The sequence below is a fragment of the Ischnura elegans genome, chromosome 9 (genome assembly GCF_921293095.1).
Source record: "Ischnura elegans chromosome 9, ioIscEleg1.1, whole genome shotgun sequence".
In the NCBI taxonomy this organism is placed as follows: domain Eukaryota; kingdom Metazoa; phylum Arthropoda; class Insecta; order Odonata; family Coenagrionidae; genus Ischnura; species Ischnura elegans.
In genome coordinates this window covers 61,784,149-61,804,415 of record NC_060254.1, presented here as the reverse complement: position 1 = coordinate 61,804,415, position 20,267 = coordinate 61,784,149, and the positions used below count along the sequence as shown (strand labels likewise).

Here is a 20,267-nt window from a genome sequence, read left to right as displayed (position 1 = left end):
GCCTTTATGTATTGCGTGAATGTGTGTGGTTATCCCTAGGTTATGGTAGGAGTATGCTATTTTCATACTCAGTAGAGATATTAGAGTATCCCAATGTTTCTTCAAGTACCCGACAGGTAACGTATTACATTATTGATTCTAATATTCCGGGACCAGCCAAGGAGATGACATTCTGCAGTCAACCGCAATGCACAAGTGTGCGAAATTCCTGTGATATAAAATGCGGTAAACTCCACAAATTTCCACAGAGGAGATTGACTCATCAGTTTCTTAATTGACTAAAGCACTGGGCTAGAAATCGAGAGATCCGGGCTCGAATCCCGGTCAAGTCGAATGATTTTTACCTTTATGGAATTTCGCAGATTACATTATTGATAAGTGTGTTTAATATATTTCGTGAAGTTGCATAAGCCCGGATACTCAACTAGCCAGATGAATGCATGGGAAAGAGTCAGTACCTAATCGATTTCTTGTGTCTCTCGAGTGCCCAGATAAGTGGTCGAGAACAAGCATGTATATTCGATTACCCATGTATGCATCGAGCTGCAGCCAGCTATCGACTGAGTCTGAGTGATTTGGAGTTGCTGATAGGCGTTTGCCATGTGTACTCTTACGCCCGTATTCGAGCACCTCAATTAGCCGAGTACCCAGACAGGTACTCGATTACCCATGTGGTCGCACGTGTGGGTATTCGACTAGCCTTCAACTCCTCGTTCAAAACATACTATATATCGCTATTTTCGCCATATCCTCAATCATTTTGGCCTCAATTCCATAAAATGTTGGTTCTATTTTCTCTATTATTTTAACCATTTATTTCCAAAGGTTCGCGAGACATACCTACTTGTGGCGGTAACCGATTGCCCGCTTGGTATAAAACTATAAAACCTAAGCGCAAGTCGGTCAGTATTTACAAGTTCTTCTTTCTATTCCTGATGTATAATCGTGACGTCAAATTGAAATGAGGCGATTTTTGATCGCCATTGACACTACACAAGTAGGCAGTATTCTTCTATACCAGTATTTCATCCTTCGAGGTAATAAGTTCTTATCCTACCGAGTCCTTATATTCGCCTTAGGTTGGGAGTTATTTTTCTACTGAATCTACTGTTATGAATATCAATACAACCGCCTCGGTCTTGATTATTCAGATGAAGTTATTCGGTGGAGGAAAACAACCCGTTGTAATCATTTTGTGGCTTATAAACCTATTCGTTAATAATATTCACTAAATTATTCACCCTCAAAAAATTTGCATAACGCTGTTGGTAAATTTCGAAATACAGACTTACATAATTTTCAAAATATCCTGGATAGTTTTCTTTAAATCCAGGTGTAGATTCTAGCACTTAAACGGTTGAAATGTGTTGAAAATGCATGCCTATATCACAGATTTACCCTTCTTATTTCTCATTAACTTCTTATATAACGTGTCGTAGACCTCGTTCGCGGGTCTCCCACTGCCATTCCTCCAGTCAGCATGTAATCCAACTATCATTTTCAGAATTTCAACCGATTCAGCCGTGATATAGCGGAAGTTCGTCGGAATATAAAGAAGTATAGAAATATAAGGTACCGAGTTGTTTTTTCCACAATTATGCATTTCCTGGGATTGGTACGCATTAAATAGTTGTGGAAAAGAGTCACTACCTTTTATTTCGATATCAAAGTCATCTCACTATTATGTCTCATGATGAGAACATTAAAAGTTCTCAGCGTTTTCTTAGGGTGTCCACAATACGCTTATTTTATTCCGTACCATTTATCGTTTCCTTATCACTCACTCGCTTTATCTTTCCGTGCTTCCGTATCGCCGCAATACAAATATTCCCATTCTTATTTATTATGCGTACGTATAACCGAAAATCAGTCTCATGTATTGAAATCGGTGAGTAAAATTAACTTGAGAAAATTCATGAAGTTCAAACTTAATGCATATTCCGATTCGGGAATACAATGGTAGTCTCGCAATATCCTTTTTGTGTATCCTTTCTCCGTGGTCCTGTCGACTTCGCTTCGCCTTCAGGTTCCTTTACGGCTTCACGTCTTGTCCTCGCCACTTTTCCCTCCTCGGTCCGCGTGCTATCTGCGTCCGTCTTTTGTTCCGCCACCTCTCTCTCTCCCTCGCGTCCCCATTCCTGCTCTTATCAATCTTGGGCCGAGGGCTGAAGAGCGTGATCTTGCTCATTCACACCACGCTCCCGGTGCATTTACTTCGCCGTGGGGCAGGGCGATTACTCGCGCCCAGCCTAAAGGGAAGCAGTCGAGAAAGGGTTCTTTTTTTATTTCAAGCTGGAATTATTGTGAGAAATGTGGCGTGGATTTTTTTTGCTACGCGGAGAGCGTTTTAGATGGCATTGAAGGTGTGATTTTTGTCTCTCGTTCCGCGCTATCGGTTTCACTGGCGCTGACGGCAGGTGATGAATGCGAAATTTTGTTCGAAAATTGTAGCTTGAGTTGCAGTGAACGATTTCACATTTTTTAAGCTGGATTCAGGGCATGCAATCTCCATTGTTGTGTGTCTGTCTACTGTTACGCTCGTTGCTGAGAGTATCTGGTCTGCCCTCGCTTTAAAATCCTATAATCACAATTTTCGTTTGTATTCTTCGTGAGTTTTGTTATTACCGCGTGCTTTAAATGTGTATCTGCGTATTTGAAATATTTCTGCCGAGTATAATGCGATGATCTGGATGCTGTCTATGATATATAGCCTTTTTTGTTTAAGCCATTTTGAAACCTCGTTGGTATTCTATTAATTTGCGTAATACCTACATCGCTTATGTTCTATGTTGCTATGGGGTGATGCCGATAATGATAGCCAGGGATGATGCGGGTAAAACAACTGAGGTTTGAACTTGTATCCTTGATATGGTGGCATTCTTTTCAAGGCATAGGCATAAGACATAAAGATATGTAAGTTGTTGACGAGGAGAATTTCGTTATTTAATACATGCGGAACGATTACCGATGTAGGAAGGAGAAATTTAACTTAGAATTTTTGGTATTTATTGTTCTCGAAAACAGATTTCGAGTGCAGTCAGAGGTGAAGAATGAAGTTGTGCTGGAGGACAGTGGCGTGGTCAGGATTTTGAAATAGGGGGTTAACCGGAGATCGGGGCCCTTCCGGGGTGTAGAGAAAACATCCCAGGGCAAATTTTTGGAATTTTTGATGCTGGAAACGTGATTCTTAGGACTGAAAAACAGCAATTTTGTACGAGCACGTAATAAGTTATTTATTTATGCCTCTTTACTCGCATTTGGTGCCTATTTTGATGGCTCAAGGGGGATTGTAACCCGGAAATCCCCCCTACCACGTGGCTACGCCACTGTTGGGGAATATACCCTTCGTGAGGCGATATATAATAATTAAAACCTATATTAAAAGTAATGGTGGGGGTTGCTAATTACTTTGTGGGACTGGCGTCTTGAGTGGTACTGCACTAGGATTCTCATAGCAGAGTCTGTATTCTAATGCGGATACTCTATCTGATGACATCCTCAAGTACCTAATATTCTCGCATTGCTAGTTATTGATTAGTGTTTGGTTTTCGCGCCCTAAGTCTATTTTACTTTTTGGCCTATAGAGGGCAGTGAGGGACTTGCCCCTTATCCCGACACCTGTCGGAATATTTTGTTGTTATGTATTGCTTTCCTGGGACCATGAGGCGACGAACCCGGCCTCACTCACGGACGAACCGTCGAAAAGGTATCACCATTATCATCCAGACGTCTGGCGGGGGAGCTGCTAGCCTGGAAGCCTGGGGTAAGCCACTCAGTGCTCCCCTGCAGGCCCATTATCATATTATCTGTTTTTCTGTCTCATACAGTCCATTTTTCTTTCCGTAATAAGTATGAAATGTCCGGCCTATCAATAGCTCACTCGAATTCCGCCCAATTGCGGACGGAACGAGAGACAATTAGTGAGAAATGTAGTTAGCCCAGTGAAAGGACTGGGGTCTCTCTCGCTAGGCTCTTTTGAGCTCTCTGCGATTGATGATTGATGATTTCTATTTTTGCCTTGCCAATCATATTTCGGAATCCATAAGAAAATCCTCGTGCGCAACAGCTTAACTTGGCGTTACGTGATTTCTGATGAATCAGACCGAAGAATGACGTATTCCTTGAATCATAGCTCAAAACACGATCAATCGTGAAAATCGATGCTAGAGGACTTAAGATGGCTCATAATGTCTCTCGATAGACAATATTTTCTTATTATTCAAGGCATTTCCGGGGACTAGCCGTCGGCATACCTTTACTGAGTCAACTGCAAGAATGCAAGAAATTCTCAGGGAAATCCATAAGCCTTGATTGAGATTCAAACTCGGATCCCCCGACCTCACAAAATTTGAAATATACCGCAAATTATCTTCCAATGTACTGGTTATTTTTAAGATAATTTTGAGCTATTTCACCACTAATGCTATGTTAAGTTGAGTTATGCTATTTTAAGTTTTTGTGAAATATGGACGCTCTCTTTAAGTTTTCAACTCCATAGTTAGGCCTATTGAAGCCAATTAGTGCTGCTATGATCAAAGCTTAATCGATAGAAAAGTTGTTTCTTGGTTTAGTTCTTTTTCTCGTGAAAGCTGTATCGATTTTCGGCGGGCTATCTTCGTGCGAAGAGATTTAAACCGATTCGTACACGTATTCCTTAGGCTTATCTCAATTTCGAGTTGGTGCGGAGCTGAATTTCTCTTCATTTATTTTCTTCTCTCGTACACTTGCTGACTTCATCCCTAGCCCCCGCTCCTTCATTTTCCGTACCTTACTTCCTCTCCGTTCCTTCCATCCGGCTTCTTTATCCTCCCTTGCCTTCTTCCTCTTCCTGATTGCATTGTTTACCTTTCTATCCTCCTCGAGGGCTCTCCTTTTTCTCCGTTGTTATTGTGCTACCCATAGGAATATGAATGGAATATAAACTCGTATGCGACGCAACGTGTAGTATAATAAGCTGGTTGCAGTCATTTTGTTGGATCTATCTAACCGAATTGGTTCCAGTATTTGGCGTGAAGAGCGTTGAGAGTCATTTTTATGAGTATTACTATAGTTGCCAGCCAGCTTTTAATTGTAAATTTTGTTTTTCATGTATTATAGTGGTGGCCCGTTTGTTATGTCGTTAGGTTAGTGATGGAAGAGTCTCGGTTTTGATTCCCGGGTTTAATCTTGGGTTAAATGGGTTGGTACTTGAAATAGTTCTATACCCAGGCAATAAAAGAATAAAGTAAAAATGAAGGTGTAGTCATTTTATGCTAAAATTTTCCAAAGCAGTTCATAGAACAAACTCTGTACGCAGTCACGCACACGGGTGCGAAGTCGCTATGAAAAAAAATACTTGGCGCAGCCTAATGATTTTTTCACGCCGAATTTCATCTTTTGAGTATAAAATTGCCAACATTCGCTAAAAATATTTCTATATATAATAATATAAAGACTTTCCCCCAGCTTCACGGTTGTTAGTCTAACATAGAGGTTCCCGAACTGGGGGTCGCGAGATATTTACTATTAATATGGTGAACTATGTACTTAAGCTTAGTCAACCATTTTAATGGGGTCGCGGATAAAACGTACGGGTTAAAATGGGTTGCGGAAAGAAAAAGTTCGGGAACCGCTGGTCTAACACCAACCTCCAAACGCTTTTTTTGGAAGCTTAAGAGTCAATGTATGAATTTAAACTACAGTACCTCTAACTGAGCTCTATACCCTCCGCACCACCTCTTTCTCTACTTTGTTGCTCTTCCTCCCTCTGAGTTCGTCCCGGCTTATCCTCTCCTTCCTCATTCCCCATGCAAGTTCCACTTTATCTCCGCACTCCGTGTTATCTCCCCCGCATCTCCCTATTCAATTCTTGTCCTTCCTTCTCACGCGCTGCGCTACCTCCACTCCGCCCTTTCTACTTCATTTTCATAACTCCTTGCCCCGCACAACTTCCTCGCTCGCTTCAACCCCTTTGCCTTCCCTTTCCTTCGGCGGCAAACCGTGCGATATAACCACCCCCGCTCCACCACTTCCCCCTCAGGCAGCAATTACACGGCCAGCCTGACGGGCTCCCTTATTTCTCCTCCTTCCGAGCCGTGCGCGCACCGTGAGAAGAGTCAGTAGGCTTCAAAAAAGTTAAATGAAAGTGAGTGAGTGGACTCGCGAAAGGGTGGAAGAGGAAGTTCCTTATTCAGTCGCGAATGTTTGTTAAATAGAGAACCCTCGTCGCTTCCTCAGACGGCGGGGATGTCAGCGTCCCCGTCTAGCTAAGAATAGTCTCCCCGGCTTTATTATGTAATCCACTTGGCTGTCTTAGTGTGTCTCACCCACGTTCATTAATTCTATTTTGCACGTTCCATCTTTATCTCATTTCCAGGGGAAATTCGCGTCTCCGTCTGCATGCTTAAGGCTACTCTCCCTTATCTCCCATCCTTGGTGGAGCTATTCCGGTTCGAATGATCGTGATCCAACCGGCTACCTCTTCACTGGTCCATGTGGTTAAGCTTCTATTTATTTTTTTATTATTTTGGGGCGCTATTTTTACGCTTTTTGTAAATTTACCTACTCCCAAGGAAGGCGATGTTGATTTGTGGTTTGTGGTTTAATTCTTCCGGAATATCCAAGCGTACGTTATTTGTTTCCCTATTTATTTTCTCTATTTCATTGTGGCTAAAACTGTGGACACTATTCATGCGTTATTCTCTCACGTTCTGGTGTCAGGATGGTTAGAGTTCTGTGCTCAAGGCAGCGCTGGCCTCATTAAAAATGTAGAAAGAAAGCGTGTTAAGCTGTTAGTAAAATCAGCTGAACGCTTTTGTAGCTAGTTGCAGTGCATGGACGATGGTTAGATTCTCAGCAATTACTTTTTTACATGTATACAATTTCATCATCAAAAAATTACTATACCTATTTGTTGTTCATATTCAATATCTTTTGTTTACTTTTTATCAACTGTGCGGTTGTGTACTGAGTGATCTTACAAATATATCAATATAATTCAAAATTTTATCCGTGTTTCATGCTGATTGGCTTAATTTCTAAGGTGTCGAGTTGGTTGAACTTCGAATGATATCATCGCAATTATTTTTTTATATGGAAACTATGGCGTCACTATAACGCTCCTCAAGGGTCTTCTGACTTCCGTTCCTTCCTCAGGAAAAAATGGGACGACTGATTATACTTTTATAATTTGAAAGACACAGACTAGCGAATCCGGAAATGGTGAGTTCTTTGCATGACCGAAAAAAGTATAAGAAAAAGAATAGGTGGGATACGGGACTGCGGAGGCAGTAAGAGCTTGGACTGCCTCCTCGGGCATGCTGCGGCCTATGGTTGACGGAATCGTCTGGACCATAAATATGCATGGCCTTGCCCTGTCCTCCTTCACATACCATTCCTCGTCCTGGCCCCTGCTCCTCTTTCTCGCTCCACTTCAAATTTCCTCCTGTTACGGGCCACTCAACCCTGTGCTTTCTCTTCTTCTTCATTATCTTCGAATAAGTTGTTCATCCTCCTTTCTCTCGTCTTTACTCGTCTTCGGGCACTTTCTTGTCGAATTTTTCCTCATTCTTCCGTCTCTGTGGCAGTGTTTTTTCGCCAACGAGGTGCTGTTCAAGCTCTCTGACGCGGTCAAGATGTCTGGCACGGTCGTATTTCAACAACAGTGCGGCAACATTTGTTCTTTGTCGAAGTGGAACCCGGCATCCACTCATTGGCTGAGGATACAACAGTAATTTTTACGAGTTACGTAGGTGCCTACGTAGTGAGTAGCTTGTTTATTCAAGCTAAGTTCACAGTAAAGATCAAAATCAAATGGTTTATATTTGAAATTATGAAGTGAATGATATTGTTAAAGTGGATCGTGGATTAAAATGAGGCAATAATAAAGAAACGTGGATTAAAATAATACCTAGGAAGACTGCATCCATTTGAGTTGGCAACTTCTCGACCTGAGAACTTGGATCTATTAGTTAAGAAGATCGTTAATATCTCTAAATTATTTAATTAGATACCAAGATTAGCCATGATAAAAAATTCAAATGGTGTTTTCGACGCTGTAATACAACACTCATTTACTGACCATGGTTTCAACACGTAATGTCACATCTTGAAAATGACATTATATTATGATAGATAAAAACTTCTAGGCTCTGTCGGTGCGTCAATTTTTGGGTGGCCCCAACGTTTCCCGACCGATGCTGGTCGCTTTCTCAAGGCATTCCGTAATCTGTAATAGGAAAGCGTCCAGCATCGGGAAACGTTGGAACCACCAAAAAATTGACGCGGCGGCATAGCCCAAAAGTTTTTACCTAACTTGAGGAGTACCCGCAGAAGTTTTAAAGAATAATTATGACATTTTATGTTGAAATCATAGTTGGTAGTTGAGTGATGTATTAAAGTGTGTAAATGACCATTTGAAGTTTTTATCATGGATATATCTAACTTCTTCCAAACATAGCCTGAAACGATTTTATTCGTACCTAGATTTATTTCTACTATTGTGTTGTCTTCTCTCCTTCCCCCCTCTTTTTCCCCCTCGTCTCAGCTTTATTTTCATCTTGGTCTCATTTAATTTTTTGTTCCCGATTCTTTTCACTGTCCTTTCTCTCGTCCTCCTCCATATTTTTTATCCCCCCGCTCCCTCTCTGTTCTTCTCCCCATTATCTCCGTGCCCCCCCCCCCAACCCGGCTGCATATTTCGTTAATCATCCACAAAATCCTCCTCCTTTGTCCTTCTCCTCCCCTCCACCCTCCCATGTCATCCCATTCTGAAATGTTCCTTCATTGTCGCGTCCCCGCCGTCTCTCATGAATATGCGGGGCGTGACTCTGCCTTCATTTCAAATTGATTTTTCTATTTTGTGCGCGCGAGTGTCGGTTGGCGCTCTGGCGCACTCCGTTCCACGTTGTGTCCTCCGCCACTAACCCGATTCATCCTTCGTCTCCCACGCTAATTTTTATCGCCTCCTCCCCATGCCCATCCCGTCCTTTCGCCGCAACAAATGGGAGCCCGTGGAGATCGTCCGTGTGTGTGTGATTGTGGAGTCTTATTATTTCATGCAGTGTCATCCTACCCTTTTCGCATCCTCGGCCTTTGTTTACCCTGCGCGCTCCTCCTCGCTGTCGGCTCGCACTCCGGTCGTGTGTGTCCTGCAGGCGTTTGTCTCTTTGGCGGATTTCAAAGCGTCCAGGTGGCGCACAGGTTGTGACTTCCGCCTCGGTATGAAAGTGTGGGCAAACATCTACCTCGAGACCGTCTGTGGCTAGATGGTGAAGTTAAGGGTGGATTATTAAGAACTAAAAAACTATATAATATGTTATTATGATATTTTTCTATTAATTTCCGTAATATTAATGAATATATTTGATCTGTCCTTACAATGCGGATACGAAATGGTGGGTATTGTTTTTCGACAAAATTTTACATTTAGTAAGAGTTTCAAATGGGTTTTCGGCAATGTCACGCAAAGTAACTCACATCAATTTCGCATGTCATTATCGTATTATCTTCATCTTATATTTATTTCAACATCAATTGATTCAAAAAAGCGAGTGAATGTGGAGCATACGAGATAGTTCAGTTAAACTTGGGAGATAGTTAGTTGTATTTTATACTTGAGGAGTGTGTGACTTATTCTTCATTTTGTATTTTTTTTCAATATCACGTGATTCCAATAAGGGAGTGAATGTAGAGCATAAAAGATAGTTCGGCTAAAGTTGGGATACATTTAGAATTATATAATACCGGAGGAGTAGGCGACTTACTCCAAAATCAGCTGGTTTAGTAATTTATAATAGAGCGCAATTGATTAGTTCAAAGATTAGTCCATGATAATATGATACGACTGATGTATCACGATTCTTGTACCTACCTGGTTACACCTTAAATAAGTCCGTTTGTATGTTATTTGAATATTATTAAATGGAGTTTTTGAGATGGAATGGATTGGAGAGAAGGGCGGTTTTTTTAGATACTTAATTTATAGCATTTTCCAATTAATCCATCGTTATTGGATAATTAATGCTTGGCACTTAAAAATCCTTGAAATGCTCAAAATGGTCTCTAATGAAAATGAATAAAGATTTGAGTTTTTAGGTAAGTACTATTTAGTAAATATTGTTTTAAGGCTCCTCTTCAGAATATGTTTACAGATATTAGTGCTGATATACGCTAGAAACATGCGCGATAATGAGGGAAACTACATTTTTTGGCATCTTGCTCAGATCTCGGTCGCGGATACGAATGTGTGCATGAGTGTGCTTCTAGCATTTTTCTATTGTAATAAGACAGGTTTATTCCAAAGATTAGAATCAGAAATAGCGTTAGTATGGGATGAAAAACGAGATTTACCATGGTAAAGCGATATGGAAGCTGATTTAAGCAATTCTAGCAAATAATTGGATTTTTCTACATTTGCGGATTCCCGAAATATGACAAGATGTGGAGATAAAAAGATGCTATGATAAAATGAATTTTTTTCGGGGAACGTCGAAAATTCTTGTGATATCAGCACAGTTGAATCCGCTATTATGTCTGCGTGGCAAAAAAGTACATTACGCGCGGTAATGGATTTTGCATTTCTCTTTCTCTGCGCCTCTGTCAGAGCACGGAGCTTTCAGAGAGGGGGAAATCTCGGATCTTGTTCCCTATTTGTCCGGATAAAAGAAAAATCTCCAGCGATCCATTTTATAGCTCACCTTTTGTCGCCGGGCAGCCAAAATGCTCGTACGTGAACAGCCCATTTCTCTCGCCTACCAATATCCCCCGAACCATGCACTGTATGCATCGTGCAACTTTCTCAAAGCGGTATTACGTATTACGCACCATGTGTTTCTCAGCTGGAGGTCTGTTCTCGCAGATGGTATCTTCTATGCTTGAAGTGCTTTTTAACCATGTGTTGGCATAATTTTTAGTAATCGTCCGCCGGTGAAGGAGAAGAGTTACACCAATTTGCTGGTGTCCAGAAGGAAGGATGTGGATATTATTAATTTAAAAAGTAAGAGATAGTCAATTTAGCGAATTTTGCCATGAAACTAAGCCATGAATATGTTTTCTATGCATATTTTCTTCTGTGTCTAATAAATCTAATGGACTTTTGAGCGTATTCGCCGTGAAACCCCAAGTGCATCTCACCCGCATTGCATTGCCAGCAAACAGTTGGCAAAAATTGCTGTTGCGGTTTGATCCTTTTATTTTATAACTGGTGGAATCATGGGAAGGAATTATAGGTGGAGTAACATACGTACGTCACTTCAGTGTGGCCGGACAGAGGATGATATTGCGTTTGGGATGTTCGAGGAAACGAGAGAAGCTCTCTCGATTGGCATCGCAATTGGAGTTAGGTGGCCTTTTATCCTTTCCTCCGTCTCCTCATATACTCCCCCCACTCTGAGCAATACCGAGACTGCCCCTTACTTTTGTGAGCGTCTGCCCATCCTCCATTATGACTCCCGTCTTTCCTCCAAAAGTGCGGTTCCAAATAAGCGGCACACGGAAACTCCAGCCTCGGCCATCTCCCCTAACACTAGAAGGACCAGACCCTCATTGTGGCGGTTAACCTCTACTTGATCGCTTTGCCTAGAATTTCTTTTGTCGTCTTATTTTTGTCAGATTTTTATTTATTTTTATGTTACTTATTCTGTTCAAATATAATTTTTTTTTACAATTAAATGAAATTATACCACCGGTCTACCTTGAAAGACCAACACCCGTGAAAGCGACAGATTAAACGTTTCTGTTGTATGTTTTACGGTAACGCGTGTTTTTATTCAGGAAATCACTACACTGCATTAAGTTTTGTTATTTTGATGCGTTAGTTAGTACATATGTGTCCATTTAACATTCCTTATCACGTTTTGAATACTCGTGAGTACTATAAACAAGCAGCTAATCTGCCGTACCGAGTGGCTTGTTGTATGTCAGGGCATATAAAAAATACTCATTTCCATTGATTATAATAAAAATATAAGAATAAGCTCCTAGTTCACGAAATAACACATTAATTTAAACATAGAAAAGGATTACTACCCAAAATGGATGGTGAGAGGCGTGACTTACAATTAGTGAAATTGCCTGATGACGATTATGATTATAATAAAAATATACTTTGTTGTTCACAGATTGGTACATCCGATTTGAACATTCTTGATAAAGAGTCTACCGCTCAGCAATAATTTTAATGCCTTAAATTAGTAATGAATTGATATCGATTAACAACTGAAAATATACATGTATAATATATATTGCTCGATATTTTAAGTATTTATGTGAAATCTAAAAGGCTTTTTGATTCGACGTAATCACTGCCCGTAAAAATGACGGGTTAAAAAACCCCACACTTGTGCTTCTAAGAGAGGAACCAAAAACGAGTAAGATGGCCCAATTTATATAATTTATTTTAATAAGTACTCATACAAAATTACTGTTTTTGAGTCCTAAAAATCTCGTTTACAACAACACCAAAAATCCCAAAATTTTCCGGACCGGACTTTCCCTGGGGTGTTTTCGGTACACCCAGGAAGGGCGCTGAAATCTCCGGTAAACCCCCCTCCCCACTTCAAAATCCCGGCTACGCTACTGTTCTAGCGTTAACCTCACGACCCTCCCCAGCTCCTTGCTCCCCCGAAAAAACCCTTCCCACACCATTATTCTACCATCTCTCTCTCACCAGACTTTTTTCGGTCACCCTCATTCACGCTGGGCCCTCTCCTCTGCACACATTCTCTTTCTCTCGAGCACAAACACATATGTGAGCGAGAATCTCTCGCTGCCTCAACTCAGACGCGCACCTTTTCAAAATTCCGAAGCACCAGAAAAATTAAAGTAAAAAAAAAGTAAAGTTCATCCCTGTGCACTGAGGAAGGGCATTTACCTCCGCTCGCATTGTTGTGGGGTTTTTGCCCCGTGATTTCATGCAGACCTGATCCTCTCCTTTCTTTGGCCTCGGCCCCGTCGCCTAGGGCATCGCGGTGTTCAGGGAATAAAAGGTATCGCAATACCTCTGTGAATATCGTATCGGAAATGCGGCAGCATATTGAGGGATGCCGTGTCCTTATTTCGTATGAGTGAATTTTGAAAGCGCCTCAGATGGCTGTTCAATAGGGCGGATCGCAAAAATCGATTTTTTTCAAATCCTTCTGGCCCAATGAAAAAAAGTTGTGGGACCGATCAAAAATAAGGCCTGAAAAATTTGAGACCTGTACGTGAACCCCTGACCCTCGCTCAAATGCAATTTAGGGGGGGAGGGTCAAAATTCGAAAAATATAATATTTAATGGTCATTCCCTATAGATTTTGCCGAGTTACTGCCCTTCAGGGCAAACATTTCGTGCATTTTGACGTATCTGCCACCGTTTAGCCACAAAATGCCTAATATGAGTCCGCGTCCGCGAAGAAAATATTCCAACGCCCCCGCAGCGTCGCGGATACCAGAGCCGCAGGCCGATCCCTTCCCCTCCACGCTCGCTTCGCATCTCGCGGTAACATCGATTTAACGCCGACGAGGCACAAAATAAGGGACAAGTCGTCTCATTACGCATCGTTTTTTACCTTCTACCATCTTCTGATTTATATTATCAAAGATAAACGACCTCCTAGCAGCATGCGCGGGATGAATTTTGCTGTATTAGAGGCGTGGGAGGGGGAGAAGCGAGCGTGGAGGGGAAGGGATCGGCCTGCGGCTCTGGTATCCGCGACGCTGCGGGGGCGTTGGAATATTTTCTTCGCGGACGCGGACTCATATTAGGCATTTTGTGGCTAAACGGTGGCAGATACGTCAAAATGCACGAAATGTTTGCCCTGAAGGGCAGTAACTCGGCAAAATCTATAGGGAATGACCATTAAATATTATATTTTTAGAATTTTGACCCTCCCCCCCTAAATTGCATTTGAGCGAGGGTCAGGGGTTCACGTACAGGTCTCAAATTTTTCAGGCCTTATTTTTGATCGGTCCCACAACTTTTTTTCATTGGGCCAGAAGGATTTGAAAAAAATCGATTTTTGCGATCCGCCCTAGTTCAATCTCCAAAATCGGAGGAAAACATAAAAATTACCCAGCTTGAATAATGTATTTATGAAATACATAATGGAAAATGGATAAGTTGGTAAATTGAATACTTTTTGTTGGGTGGAATTAAAATCTTATTAATTAAATCAATATCTTAAATAAATTATAAAAATTATAAGAAAATTTAAAAATATAATTAAATTAAGGTCCTGCCTGAGGAAATGTTGAAATAGGCCATTTTTCTGCTAAATAATTTTTTCCCTGATTATCAAACTTGTATATTCCAAGTTGACATCAAACACAGTGAGTATCCCGAAATTTTAAATTCCAATATACCTTTGACCTCTTCATTCTTCAGGATAGCTCACCAGGGGCTATGATTCTAATGTAAAGTCATGGCATGGATTAAAATAAGTAGTATAAGTAATTGTCTGATATCCAGGAAAACTTATGGCATAGATCATTCAATGAAAATATTTACTGTATCTTCATATGGTAATTTTTCGTTATCCTCTCACGCATGGGTAGTATATCTTCGATGTGTGAAGATCCAACTCGCAACATGTCATTCAGAAAATCCTCAAGGAATATTGATCAACCTTAATATTTTGCATGTTGATTTTTGGCCAATATTTTATTGTACTATGTCTCATTAATCTATATCAAATACCTGGTGGAATCACTATGTGTGTGAATGAGTGTCATTTTCAACTACTGTAAAGAATAATATTATGTGAAATATGCATACATATTATCAAAAGGTCCGTGAAACTAATTGCCTTTAGTAATGTACTTCAAATTTCGGGTCTATGAAAAATAGAACTTAGAGGCAGCAAATAGCTGCTGGTGAGAGCTACCTGGTGTTAGATTTGTTGATAATTGAGGGGGAAGGAAAAAGCTAGTAAATATTATTTAGTTGGGTTTTCAATTGCCTACTTTTACGATGCCAATTGAATTTTATCACCAGGGTTGGGACGATTTTGTGAACATATGACTTCGAAATGAAAAGATGTAATGGTCCATCGGAAGAAACTATTCGTGAGATAACTCTTTGCTCGTGGTAGTTGCACGCTTAATAGATTTCTTTACCTGATTTAACGGATTTTGTTCCACCTTAGCGTCGTTGCTGAAAAAGTGTTAAGCCGTTGTTAAGTTCTCTTTTTCGCATATCGTGCTGAAGAGGAGCTGGAAATGTGCGGGTCGTGAAGCCAATGATGGGAGATCCTGCGGAAGTAGATGTGAGTAAGTTTAAATAAACATTTCAATTTAGATTGCAAATCGCCGTAAAATCGTACAATCATAATTCTTATACTGCATGCATGATCATCTAAGTGTTGCCGATTGAATGAAGACTGACGTAGTCTTAGATGCGAAATTGTGGCTTGAGCAGTAAACAAAATTTGGAGTAAATTTGTAGAAAATGCTGTTGGACGAAATGATTACCAGCATTCATGGTGAAGCAAAAAAAGTACTGTTCCACAAACTTTTATTTTCTATCGACTAGTGTCGACGGCTATAGTGTCATTACCAACACAAACTGTGTATAGCCGTTGAAACAAGTGGACAGCAAATAAAAGTTTGTGGAGCAGTACTTGGTTTGTTGCTTCACCATGAATATCTCATCGTTCCACCAAGTCACGCCAAAATCAATTGATTTCATGTGATTACCAGCATGATACAAAAATAACCTCAAGAAGGAGAAAAAATCAAAGACGTGAAATAGTTATTAATAAGCAATTTATTTTATAAATTGAATTCTGCGGTTGATTCATGCTGTATCGTTCAGACCCAGCTCCTGTTTTCGCTCGTTCGTGCCGTTGATGGAGTTTGCGATGCTTGGGGTTGGGGCTCAAGGACCGGTTGGTGAGAGTTTGCTTTGCGAGAAGGGCAAGATGAGTGTCGGGGTTGTTTCGTGAAAAGACCATCACGACGTGAGGATCCGGAAAAGCTCCGTGCCGCACACTGTAAACCTTGCGGACTTGACCTTCTCCCTCGGCTACACTTGACTCCTCCTCGCTTCTCTACAAATCGACTCATCCTTCCTAGTCCTACGGTCAGTGACCTGTACAGAACAGTTGAGGCTTGAGCTGATATTTCTTTGTTGCACTTTATATTGCTTTCATTATTTTGTTAAAGATCAAATAAAGAAATCTCTGTATAGATATTGGTTATTTGTTAGTAGTCATCCATTTCATGAAGGTTATGTGTCATTAGTAAATACTTCAACATGTGAACTTGTTATGTTTAGCTTTTGCACTTTATACTTCTTTTTTTTGCTGTGAAAATTGTTTTGTGAAAGATCAAATAAAGAAACCTCTGTATCAATATTAGATATTGGTTGGTATTTATTGATTTGATCAAGGTTATTGGTCCCAAATAAATACTTCGATTTTTGAACTTGCTATGCGAATTTACTTTTTTCATACGCCCCTTAGTATTATCGTACAAATTATATGCAAAAGCGGGAGATTGCAAAATAAATAGCTAATATAGCTCAATAACAATCTCCGCAATTACTTGACGTGTTAAGCCTATGATTGAAAGCCTAATCCTATTTCCCCACTGTTTTACTAGTTTCACCGGTTTTCATCATAAAGTACCTGCAATTTTGTCGCGGTCATTGTTGTGTATGTCTTTGTGTATTAGTCCAAACGTAATTACTCTTTAATGAGATACGCAAAGTCAAGCTTAGTAAATTCTCAAAACTCCGTGATATTTTCCTCTTTCTGTTGCAATATTCCCTCATAATTTTCTTGTAATTACTGCTTAAATGTGAGTGGGCATGTGATTCTTTAAAAGTTATATTAAAATATTTTTGACTTCCACGTTTGGCCTTGACCCGTGTACATTTATTTTAATAATTTTCAAAATGTCATTTTTCCCGGTGGGAAGACCCGCGTGTTCTTGATCTTTAGTTATTTCTGAGTCGGCGTTGGGGAGGGGAAATTTTAACGAAGCCTTGCACTCAAAAAAATATCTTGTTCTGGGCTTGTTTTCTGGAAGCCATAGCAATTTCCGGGTCCATATCAAAGAGGATCTTTCGTAAAAAATAAGAAATGGGACCGCCCACCCATTTCTATTCCGGAGATAATTAACTTCTGCTGTCAATTTTGACGTTGCGAGGGAAATATTTTCGCCTTAATTACGCCCCGAGTTTTCTTGCTGCGATTCATTTTTTTTGTGCTCGTCGCACAGAGGGCATTTCGCGGTACGTGCAAAACGGGGTCTTTTCTCCACTCTCTTCTCCCTCAAAGGGACCTCGTCCGCCGCCTCTCTCAGCGAGCATTGTGCATGCGGTTCATGAGAACCCCTTTCATAGTGGCGATGACCTTGCGGTAATAAGATGTGATAAATGAGGCAGCGAGTCAAAAACACTCTACTACTCCTCTTCAAGTGTCTCGTGCTCCCTTTCCCCTTCCCTCCATGCCGAACTAATGATGCGTTAGTGGAGCAGCGGCAAAAAAATGAATCGCGAGACTGCGGAAGCCATTTGTTTGCGATGCGAAGCCGGAAGACCTCTCGTGCATTTCTACTACTCAAGTTTTTTTCCCTCCTCCTTTCTATCTCTCTCCGTTCTGCTGCCTCGCGAGGAAGCCAAAGAAAAGGCATGGTTTAATGCGCAGCAGGGAATTTGGACCTGTCCATCCCAGAATGACGTCAATCCTGCTTATTCCTCATAGAATGCACGCGACGTATTTGTGAAATTGGATGGATTTTGTTTGTATGTTATTCCTATCCTACTTCATGCCCAACTTCCCTTGTTTTTAATTTCAGTGATCTCGAAAATTTTTTTTATTTATGTGTGGGCGTATGAGATAGATTTGTAAACGCCTCTTTATTGGAGATAAAATCCATGATTTTATATGTTGATTCTAGTTGCGGTTGATTTTTGTGTATGCTTGCTGGATTGTAGTATTTTAAACATTAATCCTTAAAGCCCAAGTGATTACTTTTTATCACTCGTGTGATTTTTTTCCATAAACATTTCTAAATTCTATTGTATCATAAAATGTCTAAAAACTTTTCTCACTTGCTCCTACAATTTTTATTAATTCAGTTGTCTAATTTTGTCTTCAGAAAATCCCGTGGTGATCAGTTAACTCGTAGGCAGCATATGACTTCGCTGTTAATGGCAAGAAAGATTGGGGGATGCTTTCTTTCGGTGTAATTTATCTCCGTGGTCATTTCAAAGATCTCTCGCCATTTTCTTTGAAGTTTGAGTCATCTGGAGCCCTTTCAATGCCTTTTTTGCGTGAGGAAACGTCTTTTCTTTCGTGCGTCGATGTCCTTTCCCGCAGATTTCTCCTTTGTACTACACTCTTTACGAAACTTGTGAAGTCTCACCCTTTTCAAGATCGTTTTTCACCCTTCCAGAGGAGGGTGCGAAAAATTCATTCACGACCGAAAAGGGTATTTTGGGAACCCTTTGATCGCTTCGTAAGCCATTCATGATTAATTATCCCAGTCATTTTTGTGCGAGGCTAGTTACCGATCGTAAATATGCAAAAAGGTGTAGTAAGTTCACACTGGGGGTAGGACTGTAAGGGTGAGGTGCAAGACCGATAGAATTTGAAGATAACATTTATTGATAATTCATCAGTTTAAAACTCACGCAAAGCGTCTTTTATATCGCTCTTGCTTCCAATATTGTTTCGTTTGTCGTGTTTACATGCTTAATACGTAATTGTATTGATCCTGAATGTGTCTCATATATTCAGAGTGGGCTTATTTTTGGTGCTGAGATATTTTCTTAGCAAATAATGTCTGAAAATTTTATTTTTATTATTATTTATAAAGGCTTCCGTATTACTTCGTAATGAGAAATGTATATTTCGGTAGAGGATGGTAATAACATAATGACATATTATGTCCAGGATCTCTTCCTTTTGGAAATAAGGGATACTGCCACACAATATGAGAATTATTTCGTGTTTGAGCAATGTATTTTAGTTACAAAATCGGTACACCTTTATATATATTAATTATTTATTTGTTAAATCTCACCCAGGTGAGGTAAAATTTCGGGGCACATGGAACCAGATTATTTTTTCCACCGTACTCCATAGACTGATTACCAGCATTATTTCCTATGTCGTCACCGCCGACGAATATCCTTTTATCCCCTCAATCTTTGCTTTTCCCTCTGGATCTTTTTCCATCGTATCCGTGTTATGATATTTTTTCCCTCCTATCGAGATAACTTTCCTATTAGCCGCGGAGAAGTCTACTCCTTCGGTAAGCAAGTACAAAGCAGGGTTCCTTCCATTTGCTCATGTTTGCTGAATTTCCTTTAAAGCCTCCCTCAAAATGTCATTCCAATTGGAGGCGCTCCCTCAGTCACGTGAACCCCCGTCGACCCCTGCACGTCTCCTAGCGAAAATGAATTTCGGAGGATGAAGAAAAAAAAGAAATCCTTGAATTCTCCTCTTCCTATCACCGTTCGTCGACGGTAGATGAATGCGCTGCAGACTTCCAACCACGCTCCTTCTTCGCTACTGCACCGTCTTTTTTTCTCCGAAGATGGCTGAATGTGCATATATTTCAGCCCTCCTGTAATTCGTCCGGTGAAGTTGATCCTTTGGGATTATCCGTGCCCTCCCGTGAACCCGTATTTGGTTTCCAAGCACCCCGGCAAGCTCATTCCGTGATTCATAGAAATTCGTGCTTAGGTCATATTGGCAAATGGCGTAAGCGCGTTATGCGCCGCCATCGATTATTTGAATCACGCATTAACTGATACGCTGCAGGCGCGTTTCAGCTGTCCCTGTGAACCAGTTCACCCTAACCAGCCAGTTGACAGTAGATTAATATGGTGCGCAAGTGTTTGTGCTGTGGGGGTAGTGTTCTGTTTGTCTGAGCAGAAACTTATTACTAATAAATGAGTTGAATTTACAATATTTTGTTTGGATTACTTAAAGTATACATTTTGATTAAATATAGATATGAGTTTTGATTACATAATCATTGTTATTATTATTATTATTATTATCTGCCGAGCAAAAAAGAGTTTTTACTATCATAGTATAATTCGTGCAGGTAATGATGCAAAAAAGATTTGGGAACTAGTTAAGTTAATCACTGGAGCAGATAAAAATAAGGGGCCTGATCATACTATTGTTAAATATTTCTCTCGTAAGATGAATTTAAAATCTGTGGTCAATCTCTTTGTAAAGCAGTACTCAAAAGATAACGAAGAGCTTAGAATAAATTGTTCAGAAGTTTTATATGAGTACAGTCCTGTTACAATAAATAATAGTATAGTGGTAAATTATGCAACTGAAAAA

The 20,267-nt window shown here is 40.4% G+C and overlaps 1 protein-coding gene across 1 annotated transcript in view; it reads left to right on the top strand.

Annotated features, from left to right (window-relative positions):
• The window catches only part of LOC124164862 (homer protein homolog 2), a 307,527-nt gene that overhangs the window by 78,465 nt on the left and 208,795 nt on the right, over positions 1-20,267 (top strand). The window lies entirely within an intron of this gene.